At 37.9% G+C, this 25,857-nt stretch overlaps 1 protein-coding gene across 8 annotated transcripts in view; it reads right to left on the reverse strand.

Annotated features, from left to right (window-relative positions):
• Positions 1 to 25,857, reverse strand: part of VPS54 (VPS54 subunit of GARP complex) — a 165,598-nt gene that overhangs the window by 117,937 nt on the left and 21,804 nt on the right. For all 8 annotated transcript variants that reach the window (XM_032652359.1, XM_032652357.1, XM_032652360.1 and 5 more), the window contains exon 5: positions 24,271 to 24,534. The gene's annotated coding sequence lies outside the window, so the exon portion shown is untranslated. The remainder of the gene's footprint in view (positions 1 to 24,270; positions 24,535 to 25,857) is intronic.

Here is a 25,857-nt window from a genome sequence, read left to right on the forward strand (position 1 = left end):
CTACCATGTCAGAAAATCCTATTAGTTCTACCTATTAGTTCTAGATATACCTTCAAAGTATATCTTGACTAAACACTTCTCACCACTCACATTGCATCCACCCTGGTCCAAGCCATCTTGCCTACAGAGCTGCTAACTACAGCTGCTGGGCTATACACTGCTCATTATGGAAAGCACCATTCTCAGACACTGCAGGGTGAATGATGCTTCTTGGAGTTGTATAGTGCAATGATCCTACTTGCCTGGATTACTGCAAAGGTCTCCTAGCCTTTGTCCCCCACCAGCTTATTCTCAACCCAATAATCAGCTTGATCTTGATGAAACTTAAGTCAGGTCATGTCATGTCATTCCTCTGCTTAGAACACTCCAGTGGCTCCATCTCATTCACAGTAGAAGACAAAGTCCTGGCAAGGCCATAGTTGATCTCATCCCACTCTTACCTCTCTATCTTTATCTCCTCCTAGTCCCCCCATTTCTCACTGCTGTAGTCATATTGGGCTCCTCACTGTTCCTAAATCCAGGCATGCTCCTGCCTCAGAGTATTTGCACTTGCTCTTCCCTCTGCCTGGAATGCTTTTCCCCCACATATCCTAATGGCTAACTCCTTCACCTTCTTCAGGTCTTTATTCAGATCTTACCTTCTCAGTGAGACATTCCATGACACCCATATTTCTCATTGTAACACCATGTCCTATATGTTTTTCCACTTTATTTTTCTCCTTAGACTTTATTATCACCTAAGCTCCCATATGTTTTACTTATTATCTGTCTTTCCCCCACAGGAATGTTAAGCTTCATGAGGACAGAGAGTTTTGTCTGTTTTGTTTACCACTTCAGCCAGCCAGTACCTGGAACAATGCCTGGTGTGAGCTGAGAGCTCAGTAAATACTTGTTGAATATTGAATGAAAGATAAAGACAAACTAGTGCTTATAAACATAAACCACTTTCTTCCACACATTAAGCAGAATGAGTAACCAATTAGTCTAATGTTTTTTCAAGCCTTGCCACTGATATGTTATAGGGCTCAAGATTTTTGTTAAGTCACTATTAATTTATTAGATAATGATAGTCTTGGCTTATTTTACAATTGGAGTATTTTAAGTAATAACTATATGGAATTATTTTTTAAGTATGCTATTCTATAATGAAAAGACAATGGTTAAACATCTATTAGAAAAAAAATTTTTTTCATTTAAAACTTCTCTAGGTTAAGGAGAAATTTCATTTAAACTTTTCTAGGAAAATTATGGGCAATTTAGAAACCATATATTTTCAGAGAAACAGAAGCCATGGTTGGCCTCTCAGGGATTTTCCTCAAGAACCACCCTCTACATCAACTGGGTACGTGACTCAACACCAACCATCACACAGAAAGAACCCCCTAAGCAGCAGGAATACAAATTCTTATACCGCTATGTAATATTTTTAAATAGAGAAAAAAATAAAACAGGAAATATTTTAGAAGCAAAATAAACAGAGACAAAAACAACAACAACAAACAGTGGTATCATGGAAACAGGACAATTTCACAACATAATCCAGAGTAAAAGATTAGTATAACAATGGATTGCAATTATATAATGGACTTTCGTTGGATACCAAAATGCATCAGAAAGGCCATTTAATTCTCATGCCACTGTCTGGTCATTTTGATTCCGATTCTACCAGGAAGTAAAATATCTGTGTTTTCTTGCCCTATTCTCTTTACTTCTGTGAATTCCTGAGCATTAATAAAAACAAGTTCTCAGTCAGAATTTGATTTCAATCTAGAAGTCTTATTTCTGAAAATCTAGCCTTAGATTTAAAACAGTATTTTCCCCTTCCACACTATTATTTATTAACTTTTAAGGATCTATATAAAATAAAAATAATGAAAAACTCAAAAGAAAGAAAACATCTTTGAAATCAAAGACTTTTGGAACGGAAGAGGTTTTTCACTTGCACATGAGGAAATGGAGGTCCAAAGGGCTGAGACAGATAACATTTTAGCAGTGGCAGCCGATTTCTAATCAGAAGCCAGGTTTAAGGGCTTCCGGTCCCATGCCGTTTGTCCTACACTATATTGTGGGAATGCCACACCAAGAAATTACTGAAAAAGAGAAGAATTATGTTAAGTGGAATTACTTATTATTTGAATCCAAAAAATATCAGATTCCCCTTCTTCTCCAAAGAAAAGTTAAGGCTTTCTCGAAAAGTATGGAATTTGAAGGTTCTCAATACTTATAAGAAAAAGACATCTTGTAGGGAAGATTTTGCTTGGAAATAAGTCTTTAATAACTTAGTAAATAATCAATTAGATTAATTTATTATTTCAGGTATTCTTTACCAGTTCACAAATCCAAGAGACAGTTCCTATATTTGGTTGCAAGAATGCAGTATTTTAGAAAATGTATAGCTTATTTTTGTGTGTTCCTCCTTTATAAATATGCAAAAGCCTATTTCCATTCTTCTAAGTTTACCCTAACTTTATTTTACAGCTCAATATGCCCAGCAAAAGAAATGGTAAAGAAAGCATACAGGACACATTTACAAAATGTAAGTATTTTTGTGTCTAATACACAAAAATTGAAGGTCAGACTAGTGACAGCTTTTTTTTCCACAGATCCCTACAACAAGCATATATCAAACCAGTGAGCAAACAAAAAGCCTGTATAAATGGCTTTGTCTTTATGATTAAACTGGCTCACTGATGCGTGCCAGGGAGTGCTGCTTTGATTCCAGGTGGTCAGCATATCCCTCTAGTTAATGGCATCCAGAGGGAAATGGCTCTCCTCTCTGGCTGTCTGATTCTTTACTGCCTGCCTGAGCTGCCTGCCTTTTGCCCCAGTATGTTAGAGGCTACCTCGGTTACTCACTACTTGTCCCCAGAATTAGGTTAATTTTTTGTCAAAGTCATGACTCCTCTTAATGGTGGAAGAAATATTCTGATTCTAAATCTCTTATTAGAATGAAGAGGTAGGGAAAATGTTCCTACACCAACACTCCTTAACCCCCTACCGTCATCCTCATTCTCCAGTAAACATCCAAACATCCATTCACACTCAGTGGATATTTATCAGAGATGTTTCTGGGTCCTAGATGCTAGCAGTAAGCAAGATTGATTCAGTTCATGCTCTCATAGCACTCACAATCTGGGGGTGGTTTGGAGAGGGAGTACAGAAAAGAGACATTCAACAAATATTATAGAAAATGTTCAACAGTTGGGATACATGTCATGGAAAAGTAAAAGAAGCTATGAGAGCTTGTAAAGGTGAGTGTAACTTAATGTAGGTGAACAGGGAATCCTTGCCCATGGAAGCAGCATTTAAACTGAGAAATGAATAGGAATTGGCCAGGGAAGGGGAATAGTGGTGGTGAAGAGTCCCAGGCAGTGGAAAGAGCCAGCAGAAAGAAACTCTGAGACATGAAGGAGCTAGGTAAGCAGAGGGAAGAGAGAAAAGGCTGAAGAAGGCCTAAGCCAGACCATTCAGGGAGTTACAGGTCATGGTAGAGTTTGGACTTTATTATAAGTTTTTACAGGGCTCTGGGGAAAGAGATGACACAAGCATGTTTTTAAAGGATCAGTTTGACCACTCTGTGGAGAATGAGTTAGCGGAGATAACCAAGAAAATGTATGGCACTAGCAGCTAGAAAGGTATCTGTTATGGACTGAATGTTTGTGCCCCCCATACCCAAATTCATATGTTGAAGCCTTCATTCCCAAGGTGATGGCATTTGGAGGTGGGAACTTTGGGTGGTAATTAGGTTTGAATGAGGTCATAAGGGTGAAGCCCCTATGATGGGATTAGTGTCCTTATTAGAAGAGGAAGAGTGAGAGATATCGCTGTCACAGTGAGACACGGTGAGAAGGTGGCTCTCTGCAAGCCAGGAAGAGGGCTCTCACCAGGAACTGAATCTGCCAGCACCTTGATCTTGGACTTCCCAGATCTCATAACTGCTAGAAATATTTGTCTGTTGTTTAAGCGACACAGTCTACAGTATTTTGTTATAGCAGCCGGAGCTAACTAACACAGTGTCTGAGTGGTGCAGGTGCTGGGCTAAGGTGGTAGTGGTAAAGACAAAGAGCAGTAGACAGATTGAGAAGTATCCTTGGAGACAGAATTGACAGTACTTGGTGACTGGTTGGACAAAGGGACTAAGAAATAGGTAGATGTAAAGGATGATTCCTAGGTTGATGATTCCTAGGTTCCTGACAAGAGCAACTAGGAGGATGGTGGGACTATTTAATGAGGTAGGAAACATTGGAGGAGGAAAAGATTTGGCACCATAAGTTCAGTAATAGACATGTCCAATTTTGGATGTCTATGTATTAGCTATCTGGAAATACTAAGGAGGCAGTCAGATATATGGGTCTGGAACTAAGAGAGACCTGAATGAAGATATAAATTCAGAAGTTGTCAACATGCATTTAATAATTGAAAGGATGGATGTGTATGAGATTCCTGAGAGAGTATAAAGAGATAAGAAGAGAAGAGAAGGGAAAGGAAGGGAAGAGAAAAGAAGGGAGGAGGGCCTACGACTGACCACAGATCCATACAACAAGCATACATCAACATATATCAAATCAATGAACAAACAAAACATTTATATAAATGGCTTTGTCTTTATGATTAAACTGGCTCGCTTATGTGTGTTAGTGAGTACTGCTTTGATTCCAGGTGGTTTAGCATATCCCTCTGGTTAATGGACTAGGTCCTAAGAGGAGGAAAAGCAACCAGGGGAGACTAGAAAGAGGAACCAGAGAAATAATAGAAAAGCCAGGAGACCATGGGGTCACAGAAGACAAGGAAGCAATTTTTTGGGAAGAAGATGGGAGTGGTCAACTATGGCAAATAAGATGTGTTGTCCATTAGATTTAGCAGCCTGAAGGTCACAACTGATCCTACCAAGAAAAGTTTGGTAGAATTAGAAGCAGATTATCATGAGCTGAGGACCGTTATATGAAAAGAACAAAGAATGAGTAAACTGTTTCTAAAAGCTTAGTTATAAAAAAAAAAAAAGTGGAGTAGGGGGAGGGACCAATGGAGTGGTAGGTGAATGTAAGGGAGGATTTTCTTAATATGGTACATATTTGAACATGTTTGAATTCCCAGAAGTTCTCTTCAAAAAAAAAAAAAAAAAGTAACTCCATTGGGCATAATAATTAATTTTCTCCCAAATATTTTTCACTCATGTTATTCTGTGGGTCAGGAGATCTAATATCACTTAAAACTTTTTTTTTTTTTTTTTTTGCGGTACGCGGGCCTCTCACTGCTGTGGCCTCTCCCGCCGCGGAGCACAGGCTCCGGACGCGCAGGCTCAGCGGCCATGGCTCACGGGCCCAGCCGCTCCGCGGCATGTGGGATCCTCCCGGACCGGGGCACGAACCCGTGTCCCCTGCATCGGCAGGCGGACTCTCAACCACTGCACCACCAGGGGAGCCCACTTAAAACTTTTGATTGAACTTGACAAAAAAAATCTGGCTTAAGCTAAAAATTGGGGTGGGCGGGTGGGGAGGGGAAAATTTATCACCTTATGTAATTAAAAAGTCCATGGTTGGGGATGACTTAGGACATGGTGATATTTAGATGCTCAAATGATCAAGCAGGAACCAATTTTCCCCATCTCTCAGCTTTACTGTCATTCATTTATTCATTTGAAAATATTCATTGAAAAGCTACTATGTCTATTTTAAACACTTGAGATACAATGATACAAAAAACAAACCCACTTTCACTACTTCTTTTCAGCATTTAACTGGAGGTTCTAGCCAGTGCAATAAGTTAAGAGAAAGAAGTTTTAACAGTATAACAATTGGGAATAAATAAAATTGTTATTATATTTATGTAATATAACTGTATTTAGGAAATCTCAGTGAATCTACAGATATATTACTTGAAATAATTAGCCAGTAAGGTTGCTGGATACAAGGTGTGGGAGGTAGAATTCTAAGTTGTCCCTCAAGATTCTGGTCCCCTGGTGTACATACCCTATGACATTCCCTCCTCTAAAGTGTGGGTGGACCCGTGAATGAGATTTCACTCACATGATTAGTTTAGCGTGTATGGCAAAGGTGAAGAAATTTTGACGATGTAATTAAGACCAGTTGAACTTGAGGTAATCAAAAGGGAGATCATCATAGTGGCCCTACCTAATCAGGTGAGCCCTTTTAAAAGAGTTTAGAGGTCAAAGATGTCAGAAATCAGATATATTTGAAACAAGAGAAATGGTATCCTGCAGGCCTTGAAGAAACAGAATGCCATACTCCAGAGAGGACTACATGACAGGAAACTGCAGTGTCCTCTAGGAACTAAGAGTGGCTGCTAAATGAGAGCCAGCATAAAAGAGGAACCTCAGTCCTACAACTGCAAGGAACTGAATTGCAGCAATAATCAGTGAGCTTGGAAGAGGACTCTCAGCCTGAGGTGAGATCATAGGCATGGCTGACACCTTGATTTCAGCCTAGTGAGACTTTGAGCAGATGACCTAGCTAACTCATATCCAGACTACTGACTCATGAAAACAGTGACAGAATAACTTTATTTTTTAAGATGCTAGGTTTGTGATAATTTGTTATGCAACTATGGAAAACCAATATAGAAGGTCAACATGCAAAATTCAATTATTTTTCTATATAACAGCAACAAACAGAAAAAAAAATTAAATTGTTACCATTTATAATTGCACAGAAGTATCAAATACCTAGGAATAAATGTAATTAAAGAATGTAAGACTTATCTACACAGAAAACTATAGAACTTATGGAGGGAAACTGAAGATAACCTAAATAAATGGAAATATGTGCATTGTTCATGGATTCGAATTTCAATGTTGTAAATATGTCAATCTCTCTAAATTAATTTATAGATTCAATGCAATCCCAATGAAAATCCTAACAGATTTATTTGTGGAAAATAGCAACTTGACTCTAAAATGTATATGGAAATGCAAAGAGCCAAGAACAGCCAAAACACTCTTAAGAAGAAGAGTAAGATAGGAGGACATACTCTACCAGTTACCAAGGTTTACTATAAAACCACAATGTAATATGGCATGGTATTAAGGTAGCAACTAAAGATAAAAAATTCTTAAACCTCTTACAAATCAAAAAATAAAAGACAAGTAACTCAATAGAAAAAAGGGCCAGGCAGTTGAACAGGCACTTCATGGAAAAGGATATCCAAATGGCCACATGAAAAGGTATTTAAACTCATTAGTCATGAGGAAAACGTAATATGATATACTATACTACACATCCACACTTAAAAGACTGAAAATACCAAATGTTGCCGAGGATGTGGAGGAACAGGTACATAACAGGGTGAATTTGTGTGATCACTTTGTTCTTTTAATTAAAAAAAATTTTTTATGGTACGATCATTTTGGAATGTAATTTGGCAACATCTTCTAAAGTTGAACATATGTACACTCATGTACACTCTATGACCCAGCAATTCTATTCTTAGGAATATATCTAAAAATGCGTGTATATGTTCATCAAAGGCATTTATAATAATGTTGAGTAACAGAATCGCCAGACACACAAGAATGAATACTATACTTCTATTTAAACAAAGTTGGGAAACTCAAAACTATGGTGTTAATAGTCAAGAGGAGAGAGCGGGTAGTGACTGGGAGGAGTATGAGGTGGGTAATGTTCTATTTCTTGATCTGGGTGGTAGTTAAATATGTGTATTCACTTTGTAATAATTTTTTACTCAAATTAGTTTTGTGTGTTTTCTTCTGTATGTGAATGATGTATCAATAAAAAGATTTTAAAAGAGTGCCAAGCTTCCTCCCCTCATGGACTTTATATTCTTCTGTGAGGATCCCTACGCTCCTCTGTGTTGGTGGCTTCGATGTCAGGCTTCAAGTGGTGGGAAGAGGTAGGAAGATAGCTCCCAGCAGCTCCTCATCTACAACTTCCCACGTTCAAACCAGAAGCCAAGGTAGGCTTCTCTGCTGAGTCTTACAGGCTCAGCAAAAGTTCCAGGTTGCCCCTCTCTGGCCCTGACTGAGGGATGCTCTGATCCCAGTCACTGAGGCCAGTGTGAGATTCTTAACTGGGAAGCCTGAATCACAGCCAACCCTGAAACCAGAATGAAATAGGGTCAACTTCACCAGAACACATAAAATAAGAATGAGGAAAGATGTGGTTCTCCAAAAAAAGAAAAATGAAACAAAACAAAAAACAAAACTGGGGCCCCATTTCAGAAAAGGAAATAAATGTGGGCTGAAAACCCAGGAAGCGTGTACCACGGGTCTCCTGCAAGTGAAAAACCAGATTTGCCAATTCATATTAGGTCAACTTCCCTTTAATCTCTTTCATTTACCACACATGTTTCAGGGATTTGTTTTGCTTACTTCTTCCACTACTAACATGATTGCAAATAGACTCTTTTCTTCCCTTTCATTAGCTGAGAAGTAGGGTACTCCCTGTTTCTATGGCTTTGAGACAAGCTGAAAACAATCAACCAAACAAAAATTAACAACAAAAATCCGTTTAGAGTTTTAAATATCTGTGTCTGCTAGAGACTACAATGGTTAATAAAAATAATCAGACCTTGGAAAATAAGTTCTATTTCCGCTCACCTTCAGAGGCTCCTTTCAGGTGCCTCAGGGGATACCTTCTCTGGTAAGCTTTCTTTACCATCTCCTTCCCTGATCTGAGTTACTCAGCTCCTCTGACTGCTTGCTTACACTGTACTGTAATTTCCTGTTTTCTTATCTGTCTTACCCATTGCCTCATGTGTTCCTTGAGGACAGGCTTTGGCCTATATCGCTGTATCACCAGTACAAAGCTCACTGTCTGGGACATACACAACGGAGGGTCAATAAATATTTTCTGAATGAATGAGTGCGTCATATCCCACTTGCATTTAATTCTGGTAACAGCCTGTGAGATCGAGATTATTAGCCTGAGGCTTGGAGGGGTAAGGTAGGTGACTTGCCCAAAATCACACACAGGTAAGTGGAGTCAGGATTTGAGCTTGGATCTATCTGATGCCAAAGTCTGGGCTCTTGGCTACTGTCTTGGTCAAAAATGTTCATTTATTTGGAATAAGGTTCAAACTCTAGCTTGCAAAAGTTGTCCATAATTGGATCCTATCTGCCTTTCTAAGCCTTTCTGTCATTCACCTTCACGTATCTTTCCTCACAGCCCCTGAACAGACTTGGGTTTTCCTGCCTCTGTTTTTGCTAGGCTTTGCCAACTCTGCCTACTAATCTTATTCCTTCTTCAAGGATCAGCTCAGATGTCATCTCTTTGATGAAATGTTCCCTTATCATTTAGCCAGAAGTGACATCCTCCTCTTCTCAATTTTCATATCCTTTATTTCCTGAGCCATGGACATGGCATTTATGACACACTAGTGTCCTGTTCAAGCTATTAGCAGACCTCTTAGTTTCCATATTAGACTATTGCTCCATGGCCTGTCCCTCTATGGCCCCTCATACAGTGACTTGCACATGGTAGACTTTAAAAATGCTGGATGAATTAATGGTGGCAATGGTGACTTTTTGATATGCCACCCATCTCCCTCCCTGTCTAGGGATTATGACTGTGCAAATCATTGTTAAATCTGCCTCATATCTTATATCCTCCTCATATTCCATAGTCTGTGCTCTCTTGGGACTCAAAGGGATCTTCTGCATTCAGAACCACCAGCTCTTAAGTTGGAAAATTGAAGTATAGAAGGGGTTTTTTTAGCTGTCAACAACGTGGTTTCACAAATAGTTTGGTGACATGGCTTTGTGAATAATATCTTTTTTTTTTTTTTTAGTTTAGAAGGCCTAGTGACTGTGAGAGGAAAAAAAATAAGGGAGTTTATTCTAGGTGTTTCTAGAGCTGAGGTAATTTGGTCTGTTAACAGTAAAACCTGAAGTTAACCAGAACCCAATTAATTGGCACCTCCAATGACACAAACACACACACACACACACACACACACACACACAAACACACACACGCGCGCAGAAGAGGGAGAGAGAAAGAGAGAGGATTTGCCCTTAGAAGAAACAAATGACAAGAACAACACAATATTATCAGGTGCACTCAAAACAACCACTAGCAGCATGTGCCCTCCTCTCTCAAAACATCGTTTCCAGAAGTGAAGCAACTCAAACTTCTGAATCATGCAACGTGATAGAAAGATAGAAGGGTTTACCAGAAAATTCATTTAACCAGCACATGTTATTTCCCACAAATTGTGGTTAAGCAGTGTTATATCTTAAGACTATAGTGAGCTGCCTAGGAGTTGTGGGCAAGTGTAATTCCTTAAAAAAAAAACAACTTTGCAAACTTGTTCAAGAATTATAGCAACTCAACTAACTAGAAATGTAAGCCATTTTCAAAATGAAACCAGAATCCTCAAGGTACAGCTGGAGCAGAAGATTCTGGAGTGCCTTGTTTTCTGCTAAATTGCAGGCTCCTTCAATGATCAGGTTTCAAGTTTTACTGCAGCAACTGACTCAAAGTGATTACTTAGCTTGCAAAAGAGAAGAGTGTAAAGGAACATGACTGAGGTACTGAAAATTGCAATTAAAGAGGGCACATGAAACTTGATCTGTTCCTCCTTTAAATCTGGTTGAACAATACATGGACAAGAACATTTAAAATAAAGTTTAATATTAATGGAAATACTAGAGAAGCAACTAAGATTTCTGGAGACATTTTTAAAGGCATAGTATTTATAATGGCAAAGGGGGACATGGAGAAAAAGGCCAAAATAAGATATATTTTTAACTGAGTAATCACACATATTAGCATTTGATGACAAAGTCAACAATGTCAAATTTCAGGTGATTAGAACCCAAGAACTTGGTGGGCTAACCCTGAAGACGCTGCTGGAAGAACACAATAATAGCCATTGTAAGATTGGAGGCAAATTAGCATGGTGAGCAAAGTGGCCAGTACATCAGATCTTCAGATGATGGTGACGATGAGGAGAACTGGTGTGTTCACAGCTACTTCCCCATTATTTGAAAAAAAATTTCCCTGAGTTTCTTTTTGTTTTGTTTTTCTCCATTTCTTGGATTACCTTCCCTGCACCTCTTCCTACCTGCCCCACCCCCAACTCTGCATATCCAAATTCTACCTCTTCTTCGAATAAACTTTTAAAAATGCAGTCTATTCCAGAAAGTGATTTCTGAGCTCACTACTAGGAAAAAGCAAGCCTCTTCTCTTTATCCCTCCTCCACACCTCTTGTGAGGCACTAGTCATTTTCTGCCTTATAATATGGATACGTATAATGGGGCTTGTTTCCCATACTAGACCTTAAGCATAAGATTCATGATTTATCTCTGTATTCTCTACCTCATCACTTCTTTCTTATGTATAGAAAGCAACCAACAAATATTTGTAAATAATTATAAATTTGTGTTTAGTGAATGGAATAATAGAGATGGAGTTGCACTGATGTAACTTTGTCTTATCCAGATTCTCTTTGACCAATGTCTCATCTTTTCAAAGGCTAAAGGTGCAGTTCTTATGACTTCATGGGCTAAGGATTATCAGTATTAAGACAACATATGATACACATGTTTTAGAATCTTTATGTGAATTAACTTTATAAATTTAATTATATTTTAATGCCAGAGGGGTTTTGCTATTTAGAGGAACCATGTATAGGATCCTTTTGAAATACTTAGCTCCTCCTAAGTATTTTGCTGTAATTTTAATGCATGGAGATAGTTTTTTATTTAAAAAAATATTTATGTACAATAAAAGTCACTTTTTTGATGCCTAGCATTATAAGTTTTGACAAACGTATAGAGTCACATAATTAAGACACAGGACAGTGCCATCACTCAAAAAGTTTCCTGATGCTGTCCCTTTGTTAGTCCATCCCCTCACCACAAACCCTTGACAACCACTGACCTATTCTCTGTCCCTATAGTTTTGCCTTTTCCAGAATGTCATATAAATTGAATCAGATAATATATAGCCTCTTGAGTCTGGCTTCTCTCACTTAGCATAATGCATTTGAGATTCATCCATATTGTTGGCATATCAATAATTTAATTCTTTTAATTGCTAAATTGTATTCCATGGTACAGAGGTATTACAGTTGAAGGATATTTGAGTTATTTCCAGGTTTTGGCTATTATGAATATATCTATTATAAATACTCATATACAAGTCTTCGTGTGAACTATATTCTTTTCTCTTGGGTAAATACCTAGGAGTGGGATTATTTGGTCACATGGTAAGTGTGTAACTTCATGAAAACTGCCAAATTGTTTTCCAAAGTTTCTGCAGAAATTTGCATCCCCATCAACAATATATGAGAATTGCTCTGCACCCTAACCAGCACTTGGTATTATAAGTTTTGTTTTTAGAAACCATTCTAATGAGTGTGTAGTGGTATCTCATTGTAGTTTCAATTTGTATTTCCCTAATAACCAAAGATGTTGTGCATCTTTACATGTACTTACTTGCTATCCATCCTCTTTGGTTAAAATATCTGCTGAAATCTTTTTTTCCATTAAAGAATTGGGTTGTTTATTTCATATGGCTTGCCTTTACTTAAATAATTTTTTAAAATCACATAACTTTGTAGAAAAAGAAGAGAATTAAAATCACCCATGAATCCATAATAGGTGATAACTATTTTTAAATATTGTATATGTACTTCCCATCTATTTTCTTAACGTAGGTTTACCCTAAGTTTCCTTGGTTGCACCAGCCTAAATATATAAATGAGGTCAGCAAGTAGTAATAAGTCAAATGTAACTCAGGTCCTTTCTATGCCTTGCTCACAAAATGCTTAAGATAGAAGAATGGAGGATTCTTCAATGGAGAAACTAAATAGCCTTAGAAAAAGATATTTTCACATACTGGCTTTAGGTAATTGGCCAATAAGAAGGCTGTTATACCAATTGATCACCCTAAGAGAAGCCCATCATTTGATCTGTTCCCTTCACCCCAGCAAGTGCTTTCAATTTACTTTTTTAGTTGATTTCTGTCACTTAGAAAAAGAACAGAGACCCAAGAGTTACCCGACAATTAAGAAAAGCCTTGGAATATTACTCAGCCATAAAAAAGAATGAAATAATGCCATTTGCAGCAACATGGATGGACCTACAGATTATCATACTAAGTAAGTCAGAGAAAGACAAATATTATATGATATCACTTATATGTGGAATCTAAAAAATGATATAAATGAACTTATTTACAAAACAGAAACTGACCCAGACTTAGAAAACAAACTTATGGTTACCAAAGGGGAAAGGTGGGGGGAGGTTGGGATTAACATATACACACTACTATACATAAAACAGATAATCAACAAGGACCTACTGTATAGCACAGGGAACTCTACTCAGTATTCTGTAATAACCTATATAGGAAAAGAATCTGAAAAAGAATAAAAATATGTATATGTATAACTAAATCACTTTGCTGTACACCTGAAGCTAACACATTGTAAATCAACTATACTCCAATATAAAATAAAAATTTAAAAACAAGTCCACAACATCAGAGGTAACAAAGAAAAAAGGAACTTGGAGGAAACAAAGATGATGCAGGATGCAGAAAAAAAACGCAAAAACAAAAAACACCTTTTTTAAAAAAAAGTACTTGAGGGAATTCCCTGGTGGTCCACTGGTTAGGACTCCGTGCTTTCACTGCCAAGGACCTGGGTTCAATCAGGGAACTAAGATCCCACGAGCCATGCAGCACAGCCAAAAAAAAAAAAAAAAAAGTATTTGAAAAGTAAAAATACAATCACTGAAATAAAAAGTCCCAAAGAAGATCAAGAGGAGAATATTGAAGACGAAGAAGACAAGGAGATAGAAAGTCGGGGAAAAATGTAAGAGACTTTAAAAATCAAACAGAAATTCCATTGTTTAGCTAGTTAGAGTTCCAGAGAGCACAGGACAAAAATGAAGGAGAAAAAATTATAAACGAAATCCTAGAAACTTTATCTGATGTAAAGAACATAATCACCAGGTGAAATACCCAGCCCAATGATTGAAAAAAGTCCTGTAACAAGGACATGATGATAAAATATTAGTACACTGAGCATAAAGATCATAAGACCTTCTAAAGAGGGGAAAGATGATTGTATCAAAAGGAAGAAAAGGGTTTCCCTGGTGGTGCAGTGGTTGAAAGTCCGCCTGCCAATGCAGGGGACGCGGGTTTGTGCCCCGGTCCGGGAAGATCCCACATGCTGCGGAGTGGCTGGGCCCGTGGGCCATGGCCGCTGGGCCTGCACGTCTGGAGCCTGTGCTCCACAGTGGGAGAGGCCACGACAGTGAGAGGCCCACATACCGCAAAAAAAAAAAAAAAAGGAAGAACAATAACTTCAGCCTTCTCAATAATATCACTCAATTCTAGAAGAAAATGGAATATTATCTTCAACATTCTGAAGTGAAATTATGTCTAGCTAAGAATTTTATATCCAACCAATACAGTGTGAGGGTAGAATAAAGACATTTTCAGAGATTCAAGATCTCAAAAATGTATGTTTTATGTATCCTTTCTAGGGAAATTACTATTTCAGAAATATAAGACAGTCAACCAAGAAAGATGACAAGGAGCCCAGGAAATGGAAGAGCTAACCCAGAGGATGGTGAGAGAAGTCTTAGAATGCTAGAATGACAACCATGCCTCAAAGCCTAGGGTTCATTCAGTCCTAATTAGATCAAGAAGAAAGAGATTTTTTTTTTTTTTTGAGAATAAAAGTGGACTGATAGATTGATGGTTCTGTGTTTGGAGGCTTGGAAAAAAAATATTTCTAGCCTTTTGAGACTTGAAAATCTTTATATATGGTCGTAATTATGTAAGTTCTGACTACTGGCTTAAAATATTTTTGCCTTGTGACATTTTTGCCAAAAAGTCTTGCCATTTAAAGATTATGATAAATCTATAGTGGGAGGAGGTGGGGAAGGGAAGTGGAGGTGGAGGTGGAGTAAAAGGGCTAAATCCTCAACCACCGTAACAGGATGTCAATAGACAATGTCTTAAATTGAGAAATCGAGAAATAGCTGAATGAGCAAAGTACTTAAACACAAAGAGGTAAATAATAGATAAAACAGTTAGAAATTGAAAGTGGCAGCCTCTCAAGAGCAGTGTGGATAAGAGATGGAGCAGAGGTCCAACTGTATCCCCACATAAGTCTTCTAGAATAATTTACTTTTTTAGAACCATGTGCACATATTACTTTGATGAAAAAAACACAAAAATTAAGTAAAAATATTTGCAAACACTTCAGATAGAATTGGAGTTGATGTTTCAAAAGGCCTTACACTTTTTAGGTATTTGCTATATACTGTACAATTGTCTTCTAGAAGTTATCAGTTTTATTGCCACCAGCATGTATAACTAGTATCCATTTCCCTACCTCTTTGCCAATCTATATTATTTTTTTTCAAATCTTTGCTAGTTGGATAGGGGGTAAAAAGTTTCTAACCATTATTTGAAATACATTTTCTTTAATGGGTCCTACTTACAGTTGAGGCTAAGTGGCATTCTGTCAGTTTGCTTCCTGTTAAATTCCTGGATTGCTACTTGATGAAATTGCTAATCTTCTATATGAGTATATGTCTTAACATCTAGACCTAGAGCTAGACAGACTGCAAAAATTGCCTTAACTGTGAAGTAACAGAAAACATATCTCAAACAGAATTATTGATCTTCTTTCCCAAGCAAGTACCTCTTCCTGACTTTCCTACTTCTGTTTAAGACCCTAGTAATTTTGGACCCTTTCCTTCATATTTAGTCAGTCATCTAATGAATCAACTTTGACTCTACGTAGACTCTTATACTTGTTTCCTTTTTATCCCCTCTTACCACTCAAATGTTGCTTTTGCTTTCAGAAGAATTTTGATAGATATTTCCAAATCTCCCTTCCAAAAGATTTTATATGAACTTATATTTCCACCAATAGTGTAGGAGAATAACTTTGTCCTTGAACTGTCAACACTTGGTACTAAACTTTTTGATCTTTATCAATCTAATAGGTGAAAAATAGATGATACCTCATTGTTATTTTGATTTGTACTTCTTATGTATGTAGCTAAAATGTATAATTTCTGCCTACATCTCAGTAAACAACATTAGGTCACATAGACAGGCTCAGAGGCAGGGGGCTCAAAATGCCAGCATTTCACTATACAGCCTTTACAGTGCAAGGCAGGGAGGAAGGGGGCTGGAATGGATGTTGAAGCCATCGTCATTTTTCTCATATATGACTGTTGGGTTTTATGTCCTTCTCTAGCCTAAGATTAAAATTTTGCTCATTTTTTTATAACTTTTTGCTATAAAACCATTGAAATACACAAAAGTAGAGAACAGAATAACAAACTTTCTGGTATCTATCACACAGCTTAAAAATTATTAACATTCTATATTTTGTTCACTTATCCCATGCCTAATTATTTTTCTGAAGTCTTCTAAAATAAAATCTCGGATACTGTATTATTTCACTCATGAATAATTTAGTAGGTTTCCCTAACAGGTAAGGAGTTTTAACTGATGTATAACTTATAGACATTAAAATGTATGGCTCAATTAACTTTCATAAAATGAAAACACTCATGTAACTACATCTCATATCAAGAAAGAGAATATTACCAATACTCCAGAAGCCCCCTTTCTGTCTTCTCCAGGTTATTACTGTAGAGAAGAAAAAAGTTTTCTTTGACCCTCTTAGGGTCCCTGGATGGGTCTGACAATTAAACTGACAGAGACAGGTTAACAGGAGAAGAGCATACAAATTTAATATAAATTTTACTTGACACGGGAGCCTTCATATGAAAGTGAAGACACAAAGAAACAGCTGTGTATTTTACACTAGGTTTGATGAAGAGTGGACAGTGATGGAGGAAGAGGCTAGGTTAAGGAGTATGAGATAATGTAGTAAACTAGGGGAAATTCACAAGGCCTGTTTGTTAGGATGCTTCTTGGTGTCCCTTTGTCTTCCAAAATTAGGATGCACCTCTACTCCAGCTATAGTGAGGGCACCTCTCACATGAGAGTTTTATGACCTGTTTCAGAGGAGAAGGGTAGGAAGGGGGGTGAGTAGGGGAAGGTGGAAGAGACTTTCTTGCTCTGCTGTTTTTTCAACTCCTTCAGTTTAAAATAGTATTTCATTATATGAAAATTTCATAGGTTTTTAACCATTCATTATATTAATGGATATTTGGGGTATTTCCAATTTTGGGCTATTGCAAAAAGTGCTGCTATGATCATTCTTGTACAAGCCTTGCTGCACATATGTCTGCATTTCTCTTGTGTATATACCTCGGAGTACCATCATTGGATGATAGGGTATGCTTATGTTCAGTTTCAGTAGATACTTTCAGTTTTCTAAAATGTTTGTACCAAGTTACAGTCCCACAAGCAGTGTATGAGAATTACAACTGTTGCACATGGTCATCAACACTTGGCATTGTCAGTCGTTACAAGCTGAGTTCCCTGGGAAGTAGACTCTGAGAAGGAGATGATCAAGCAAGGAGTTTACTGGGATCAACACCTGCAGAAGGGAAAGGGAGTCAGGACTGGACAGAGGGAGGAGTTGGACTGTGATGTAGTTTCAACCAGGGACTCAACTGACCCCACAGAGAGCCAAGTTTTGGGGCCATTACAATAGTCCCCGCCTTGCCACCATGGCTGCTCTGTTTATATGTCTATTAGATCAGCATAGGAGCTGATGATGGAGGCTGAGTGAATCAGCCAGCTGAGTCATTTTGTCTCGTGGTGTTTAGTGCCTCTTCTGTGGTAGATGCTCTCAGTGGGTGTTCACATGCAATCTTCATATCCACTTTGTCCCTGCTCCTATATGGCCATCCCACCCCAGACTTCTTCCTCCCTGATCTCCCAATCTTTCTTCTTCCAGGCCCTGACCAGTTGGCCAATGCTTTGTCACTGATCATGACTCTATGTATATTCTAACCTCCGGCTGCTTCTCTTTCCACACAAAGTAGATGATGAGTACAGTGAGATAATTGTTTATAAAAGCACCTTGTCAGTGGGTCTCCATGCCCAGGCTATATACCTCAGGCCAATTAAATAAAAATCTCTGGGAGTGGGACTCAGACATCAGTGTTTCTTCAAGGTTTTCCAGGTGGTTCCATTGTTCATCTAAAGTTAAGAACCACTGCTCAGGTGTTCAGCTTTCTGCTAAAACTTGAAAGACAGTGTTGCTCCAACTTTGTTGTGCATTAGAATCAACTTGTAGATGCAGATTCTTAAGCTCCAAACCCACAGAGTCTGATTCAGAGAACTGAGTTAGGGCCCAAATCTTTGGATTTCTTAAGTCACCCAAGAGACGGGTAGATACAAGTCAACCAAAGAGGTAACTCTGACAATCTCTGATATAAGTAAACCAAGTTTCTTGCTTACAAGGAACTCAAATCTCATAGAGAGCAATTTATTTTAATTGGTGGCAGGAGGAATTTTAGCAAACAGTGTTGAAAATCATCTCTACAGGATTTTAGAAATCAGATAATTCATTATCTGCTAGTATGACAAATAAATCTGTACTTGAAAAATAAATGGGTCTGAATTACTGTGAGACACTAAATAAGCTTATATTTCAAGCTCTCCATAATACATTTGACTTTTTAAAAAGCCAGGCTATACTATTGAGAATGTTTTCAAAAGAAGCACCCAACCTAAAATTACAGCTGCTCTTTGCTGTCTTTAGGTTCATGTTCTTAATATTCATGATGGGTTCTCCTTTCTGCTAAAGCCCAGAGACAACTAGCAGCAGCAATTTTCACTGTCAAGAGTACTGCTTCTCCAAGACAGCATCTTCAATAAGTGGTGCTGGGAAAACTGGACAGCTACATGTAGAAGAATGAAATTAGAACACTCCGTAATACCATACACAAAAATAAATTCAAAATGGATTAAAGACCTAAATGTAAGACCAGACACTATAAAACTCTTAGAGGAAAACATAGGCAGAACACTCTGTGACATAAATCACAGCAAGATCCTTTTTGACCCACCTCCTAGAGAAATGGAAATAAAAACAAAAATAAACAAATGGGACCTAATGAAACTCAAAAGCTTTTGCACAGCAAAGGAAACCATAAACAAGATGAAAAGACAACCCTCAGAATGGGAGAAAATATTTGCAAATGAAGCAACTGACAAAGGATTAATCTCCAAAATTTATAAGCAGCTCAATATCAAGAAAACAAACAACCCAATCCAAAAATGGGCAGAAGACCTAAATAGACATTTCTCCAAAGAAGATATACAGATTGCCAACAAACACATGAAAAGATGCTCAACATCACTAATCATTAGAGAAATGCAAATCAAAACTACAATGAGGTATCACCTCACACCGGTCAGAAAGGCCATCATCAAAAATCCTACAAACAACAAATGCTGGAGAGGGTGTGGAGAAAAGGGAACCCTCTTGCACTGTTGGTAGGAATGTAAATTGATACAGCCACTATGAAGAACAGTATGGAGGTGCCGTAAAAAACTAAAAATAGAACTACCATATGACCCAGCAATCCCACTACTGGCCATATACCCTGAGAAAACCATAATTCAAAAAGAGACATGCACCATAATGTTCATTGCAGCTCTATTTACAATAGCCAGGACATGGAAGCAACCTAGGTGTCCATCGACAGATGAATGGATAAAGAAGATGTGGCACATATATACAATGGAATATTACTCGGCCATAAAAGAAACAAAATTTAGTTATTTGTAGTGAGGTGGGTGGACCTAGAGTCTGTCATACAGAGTGAAGTAAGTCAGAAAGAGAAAAACAAATACCGTATGCTAACACATATATATGGAATCTTAAAAAAAAAGGTTCTGAAGAACCTAGGGGCAGGACAGGAATAAAGACACAGACATAGAGAATGGACTTGAGGACGCGGGGAATGGGAAGGGTAAGCTGGGACAAAGTGAGAGAGTGGCATGGACATATATATACTACCAAATGTAAAATAGATAGCTAGTGGGAAGCAGCCGCATAGCACAGGGAGATCAGCTTGGTGCTTTGTGACCACCTAGAGGGGTGGGATAGGCAGGATGGGAGGGAGATGCAAGAGGGAGGAGATATGAGGATATATGTATATGTATAGCTGATTCAGTTTGTTATAAAGCAGAAACTAACACACCATTGTAAAGCAATTATACCCCAATAAAAATGTTAAAAAAAAAAAAAAAAGAGTACTGCTTCTCCACTTCATGTGCATAAGAATCACCTGGAGCTCTTGTTAAAATGCTGATTTGGATTCAGTAGGTCTGGGCTTCTGCATTTCTAACAAGTGATGCATTACTAACATCTTCTGTATTTCTAACATCCCAGGTGATGCTAATGCAGCTGGTCTGGGAACCACAGTCTGAGTAGCCAAGATCCATGGCCTCTTGTCCTTCCCCTGTAGCTCATACTTCACCTTATAACAAATTCTGTTCCACTTTGGTCCTTTGGGTTAAAGTCAATAAACCCAAACTGCCTAAGATGTTAAAATCTGGGAGGTTAACTGATCCCATTACATGTTCTGCTTTGCAAGTTAGAATGAGGACTTAAAGAATTACACTATATTAAGCAAAGACTTTAAAAACAATTAAAAACGTGACTCACGCTCCATATTGATTCAGACTCTCCATATCCTTTGATTTCAACAGTATTATTGTCATGCCTTGACCTCTTGTTAATTAACAAGATTTTAAAAGATGGATTGATGAAAATGATGTGCTGATCAACTTATCTGACGACATTGAAACTAAGTAAAAATTCTTTTGGAAATTTACTTACTCTATACCAAGAGACATTAAGTTTGTTTACACCAGCACTGTTTTAATATTTGATCTCATATTCGCATTCCTGATAACATATTACAAATAATTTACTTATACAACAAATATTTGCCGAGCATTTACTACATGCCCCTCTCTGTAATAGAGGTGAATTAACTTAAAAGAAGGAAAAAAGCACTTTCTGCAAAGATATTTATTTCAGTATTAACTAAAACGAAAAACTTGGAAACTAAATCTTCAACAACTGGGGAATAATTATGTACGTTTTGATATAACAACTCAAAGTAATAGTTCAAGACATTAAAAATGCTGTGTAGATTACAAAATTGTGTGCAAAAGGAATTTAAAAGAGGATTAAAAAACTGTAGAAGCAAAAAACTGAAATAAAAGCTAGGGAGGTGTATTGTTATAATATTACCGTAAATAAAATGTTGCCATAAAAAGCTTATTAAAAAACTACACACACACTCACACACACTTGTAGCAGCATCAAATACTATAAAGGTTCATTTCTTTGACTACTGATGCAACATTTAAAAAGCCTTCTCTTACATCAACAAAAACATTTCTGTCCTTTCCTGCCTCTATAGCCTGCTTCTTCCTGTCTGTAAATGCAGGCAGGAGATGTCGAGGAGGTAATCTAGAGCTCTCCTGATTTACAGTGAGGAAAATAACGGTTTCCTGAAGAGGCTGGCAAATGTTATGCAGACATTTTACATCCGTATCAGTGTTACCAATGACATGGATTCTACAAAGCTAAACCCAGGCACCTAGGTATTTTTCTTTCAGCTATTTTTGCTTAAAAGTTATTCGTTTGGGGTTCTATTTTTCTCATATTGCAAACTTTATGGATATTGGGTTTTTAGTTGTAAATATCATCTTGTTTATATTTGAGTTTACTCAGTGTTGGAATCCCTATGTAATTCTTTAAGTTTGGTAACTTCTCAGGTACAAAGGCATAATTTAGGGAGGGGAGTGGGAGGGGTGTGTGTGTTTAGGTAGACTACCACAGCTAGTGGGTGATGAATGGCGTTGGGGTGGGAGTGGGGGAAAGGGAGCTTGGGGATTTTTTTTGCAGAGAGAGTGCAAGGCTCAGGGATGCTGTCCTGCAAACTAACAATTTTTATTCTTCTCTCATCCTTTCACCTACCAAAGACTTGCCAGGGCTGTGAAGAATAGATAAATATACACAGAACTAGAAGAACTGAGTAAGTGATAAGCCTTTTAACAGCAGAGATTTTATGAAGCTTACTATGAGCTAATTTGAAAAACAGTGTTGCTGAATGGTGAAGAAAGAATGCTCTCATATTCAGAGTTAGAGTGATGCCAGTTCCTTCTGGGCACCATTCATAAGGATAGGTTTGCTTCTTTGCCCTATGTCAAGGAATTAAGAGGAGTGCTTCCTGGTTTGCCCTCCTATTTACACTCCTGACACACAGAGGTGAAGGCAGGTGGGGTTTTGCATTATTTTGTACGTGCAAGTGGTTGTTCAGTGACCTTGGAAAAGCCCAGTGCTAATGTATTACAGCAGGTGGCAGCCTTTCCCTGGGAGAGAAGGAAGAGCTAGTCTTACCTAAGGCAAAATTGTTTTTGGTTTTATAGCTTTTCTTTGATATAAGTGTAAGGTGATTCATCTAGGGCCTGAAGTTAAGACTGGCTTTATAACAGAGGGAAGAGGTGCAGGAACCCTGGAACCCAGAAAAGGGGATGTGGGCTCACTTCCAGGACCCAGCTGCTTAGTCACTGACTCTGAGTTACTCAGTGGCTGCCCTTGGGGAGCCTGGTCAAGTTCAGACTCCACACCAACAGGTTTGGGTGAAGGCATCAGCCTGAGGCTCAGAAAGGGGCTCTGAGCAAGAGGCCACAGGGAGGTAAAGAACTGACCTAAAGGTATAGAATCAGAGCAGATCAAGAAGACTCTGCTCTATACAGTGAGGAAGGGCGTTTGATAGCAGAAGTATCCCTTTTTCATTCCAGATCTGTAAAGAAACATCTAAACTGCCAAATGTTTTTTTGAAACGGTTATTAAGTTATTCTCCTTCAAGTTTGCAAAGTGCTTAATGGAGAGCCAGACTTGGCTGAGAAGCTTGACGCTGGATATATATCCAGTTCGTTTCTACTTTCTTAATGGTATGATTGTATTTTATCATTTATCAAGAAGGAACTATGTCAACTATATTTCAATTTAAAAAGGTTTTATGTAAAAAATGATGTTATTCAAAACAGTGTGAATAAGGAGACATTTACTAAAGTACTTACAAATGGATTTGCTTTGTGACTAAAGGTAATTACTGTGATGAGATGGGGTAGGAACATTCAGATATCAAGAAACTAGCTGTGACTATTTAAATTAATTAAAATTAAAGCAAAAATTCAATTCCTCAGCTGCACTAGCCACATTGCAAGAGCTCAATACCCATCTCTGGCTAGTGGCTACCATATCGGATAGCACAGATTATTGACCATTTCCATGGTCACAGAAAGTCCTACTAGTCAGCACTGGACTAGAGGAAAAAACTGGGGAGTGCCGCCAAGTGAAAAGGCATGAGGTTAAGAACAAGCCCTCCTTGTAATACTAAGTATTGTAATCATAATACCTCAGTGCAGCAGGAGTCTCAAATAGAGTATTTCATATAATTCTGAAGGCAATCCACGACCATAACAACACTGCAGCCTACATTTTTGGAAACCTTAATGCTGGCCAGGCACTAAGAGCTCTGTTGTAATAACTCATCGGTCTTTGCAAAAAAAACCTTGACTTCTAACTTATCTGTAGTTACCTGGCTTGTAAGGAGCAGCTGGAACTCAAACCCATGTTTTTCTGGGTTGTAATAATTAGAGAGAAGACGTGGGAAATGCCTAGCACACTCTGTATGTGAATAAAATCTGCTTTTAAGCCACTTTCCCCTTAAACCCGGCCAACTCTTTGGATTCTCTGTCACATACTTGTCTTTCTGGCTGAAGAAGGCTTTTATGCCTATTCTGATAGAGTAACAATGATGCCCTGTTTGTCAGGATGTGAGCCATTTCCTCCCCCCACCCCGCCCCCCCCACCCGCCGCAAAGCAGAATCAGCTGTCTGCACAAAGTAAGTTGGTTTCTCAGAAGCTCACCTTTGTAGAAATCAAGCCTATTTGGGTGAAAATTTTGAAGTAAGATATTCTTGTTTAAGACAAAAATATTCTTATTTAAGCCTGGAAGTGTATATGGGAAAATGCTGTTTTCTCTAGGTTGGTACAATTATGAAAAATATTTCCTCTTTTTGCCCTTTTCTCCTTTTTCTTCAAAATGTTTGCTCTATTTTGTAACTTTTCTACATGAATATGTGTAATAACATTTAACAAAATCAAATCCAGATACTACATCATGAAACTGGTTAATTGGTTAACAATATTTTAAGCTTTTGATAATATAGCAAATACTTTAATACTAGCCAATAAAAAACTTTAAATTGAATGATAAATAATACTTTAACCAATAGCTGAGGAAGCATGGAATTTAATTATAAGGTTACAAACATCAATAAACAGTGTTGGGTACTCACTGCCTCTCTGCAGGTGGGGACTCGGGGTTGTTTTATGTCAGTGGCCCCATGGATGCCTGCTTCATGTCATCCCGTTCAAGATGAAGTAGGGACTGGTCCATAAAATAGTCTGTGATTCACGCTGTTACTTTTATCATCAATTAGCACCATATGGTCTTTGAAAACTAATAAACGTGGTGTGAGGAAAGAGAAAAGGGATCTTTTCAAACTATGGCATAAATGTCTGTCCTTCCAGGTGAGGCTCATTATGCAGGAGTGCTGAAACTGCAGGGAAGGCAAAGGGGAAAAAAGAGGTTGAGAACTGGCCCGTACTTGCTATAGTTCTTTTCTCCAATAAAATTCAGACTTTGTGATAGTTTTACTTTGAAAGCACGTCTTTACCCACTTTTAACACACCATTGTAAAGCAATTATACTCCAATAAACATGTTTTTAAAAAGTGGTGTTCTTTTAAGTGTGTATGCATTTTAATTTTCTTTAATGAAATTTGGTATGCTGCTAAAGGATATCTTTACACTTTTAGTTAAACCTGTAGTGAGTCTACTGTGAAATAATAGCCAAATGAAATGGTAGCCAAAAATGTTTTCAAATATCTAAGAATTCTGATTGAATACAGTTTATAGATCATTCACTTTAATGGCCTAATAAAACATTTTTAAATATAAAAGATAATTTAGAGGATCAAGTGATAATGTAGCAGCAGAGAATCAAGAATTTACTCCTTATTCCCTCACTTCCCCACCTCTGAGGCTTCCATTTAAAAGCATTACTGCTAACTTTAGAGTGTAATTTAAGTTAGGTGGCTATAGGTTTAAAGCTAAGGAAAAACAAAAGACATGTGAATTCCCAGCAATCATCTGTCTAAGCAGGCAGTTGGAGATAAGAAAGAATGAACTGAAAAAGGGCAACAGATTCATTCCACAGGTGGTGTACGCAGCTGCAAGGACTCGGTGAGCCAAGCGCTTTTCAGAAACACAGAGAAATATTCAGCCTTGTCCGCTCTCATTCCCTGCAAGGGGATAGACCTGGCAGCCTTAAAAAGGAAGAGTCCTGGAATCGGACCAGGCTCTTTTGTGTTTCCTGTTTGATTGAAGGCATTTTGAAAAAAAACAGAATCCTGAGATCAATTCACTTAAAAAAATTATGTACATAAACATATGAATACCATGCATTTTATACTGCCTGATGGATGCCAAACAATCCACTTCTGCCAACTAAATTGTCTTTGCAGATGTCTTGGAGCTACCTGTTTGTCTCCTCTCTTCTGATTTTCATAGTAAGATATTATTTCAAATAATTTTTCTTTTTGCTTATGAAGTAACAAGGCTAGGGTCACTGATCTGATACCACAGAACGATATGTTCATTCTTGGTTCCACACTGCACTTCTGGTTTCATAAAGAAGGCTGCACTTAGGCTTTGGTTTACAGAGTTCAGTTTACAGGTGTATCCTCCACTCTATTTTATTCCCATCCTCTGGCTTTCCACTGTTGTGTGCTTTGCTCAAGTGTGGTTAAATGGATGAGCTACTCACACAGCGCTTCACATGGATTATCTCAAAAGGCAGGCATCACATCTCATTTGTGGAA

This window comes from Phocoena sinus, chromosome 13 (genome assembly GCF_008692025.1).
Source record: "Phocoena sinus isolate mPhoSin1 chromosome 13, mPhoSin1.pri, whole genome shotgun sequence".
In the NCBI taxonomy this organism is placed as follows: domain Eukaryota; kingdom Metazoa; phylum Chordata; class Mammalia; order Artiodactyla; family Phocoenidae; genus Phocoena; species Phocoena sinus.